Source organism: Phoenix dactylifera, chromosome 10, assembly GCF_051530095.1.
Source record: "Phoenix dactylifera cultivar Ajwa chromosome 10, Ajwa_hap1_PhDact_Kaust_v1.1, whole genome shotgun sequence".
NCBI lineage: Eukaryota > Viridiplantae > Streptophyta > Magnoliopsida > Arecales > Arecaceae > Phoenix > Phoenix dactylifera.
Window position 1 is genome coordinate 22,170,681 of NC_143199.1, and position 1,281 is coordinate 22,171,961.

At 42.2% G+C, this 1,281-nt stretch overlaps 1 non-coding gene across 1 annotated transcript; it reads left to right on the forward strand.

Moving 5' to 3' along the window:
• The first annotated feature begins 218 nt into the window (after window positions 1-218).
• On the forward strand, window positions 219-324 carry LOC120106238 (small nucleolar RNA R71). The gene has a single exon (XR_005508427.3). It is a non-coding gene; the product is annotated as a small nucleolar RNA R71 (small nucleolar RNA).
• Window positions 325-1,281: the final 957 nt, after the last annotated feature.

The window sequence follows — 1,281 nt, forward strand, 5'->3', positions numbered from 1 at the left end:
GACTTATTTCACAAATGGTCCCTTTTCTTTGAGAACTCGGGGGTACTTGACGAGAACATGAAGCATGGTGGAGGGAGTTTTCATTTAGATTTTCAAATAATTTCCATGCTTCATGCTCATTTTGAAGCATGAATGTCCCCCCACATGCGGCATCAATCATCTGACGGTTTCGTTCAGTCAATCCGTCATAGAAGCATTGCACTAGCTGCCACTTAGGTATTTGATGATGTGGGCATTTACGGATTAGGTCCCGAAATCTCTCCCAAGTTTCATGAAATTCTTCTCCCTCAGTTTGGGAGAAGCTTGTGATAGCACGTCTAAACTGGTTCGTTCTTCCTATGGAAAAGTATTTTTTTAAGAATTCTTGTTGCATTTGACCCCAGGAATGAATCGAGTTGGCTTCTAAAGAATTCAACCATTGCTTGGCTCTATCTTTAAGGGAGAAGGGGAATAATCTAAGTTTCAGAGCATCATCAGTGAAATTCTGAATCTTGACAGTGGTGCAAATCTCAAGGAATTCATCTAGGTGTTTATATGGATCTTCATTGGTGAGCCCATAAAAAGATGGAAGCATTTGGATCACACTAGACTTTATTTCGTATTGTACAGCTGCTACCTCAGATAATCGAATGCAAGATGGGGAAGTGTAAATAGTGGGAGTAAAATATTCCCTCAGGAGTTTGGGTTGTTCTTCAGCCATCTTAAGAGGTGGGGATGATCCTAATATTTTGATCTTAGCTCGAATGTTCCTAAGGGTTCATTCTATTTTAGGGTCAAAAGGTAATAGGTTTCGTACTCTAGAACGACTACCTTGCATACACTAGTACTTGATCAATCAAGCATGCAATAAAAGATAAACACATCAATCCTTGTGTTTGTCCTGAAACCACTAGACAGCTCCTAACTGGTTTGAAGAGGGCACCTAAGCCTCCAATCCGGTCTAATGAACCGAGTTGACCAGGTAAGCTCCCAGGTAAGTGGAGGGGTCACGATGCGTTCGCAAAGGTCCCACTTAAAACCCACTTGCCTCGAACAGATGAACTGTCTCCCTTATAGGGACAAAGCTTGCCTAGACATCAACTAAGCCACAGAGCGAAATTGGTGCAACCTTCGGTGATCTTCGTCCTATTGAGCTCGAATGTCCCTAGGAGCCAATGTCTAATTGATTTTAATTAAAGTGACACTATGTGAGATTGAGTTCACCTAAGTTGGGCAAGAGTCCGGTGATGAAATCCGGCTCTTATCTTGTTGGGGTGATTGCCCTTACTATGTGCAGATTGA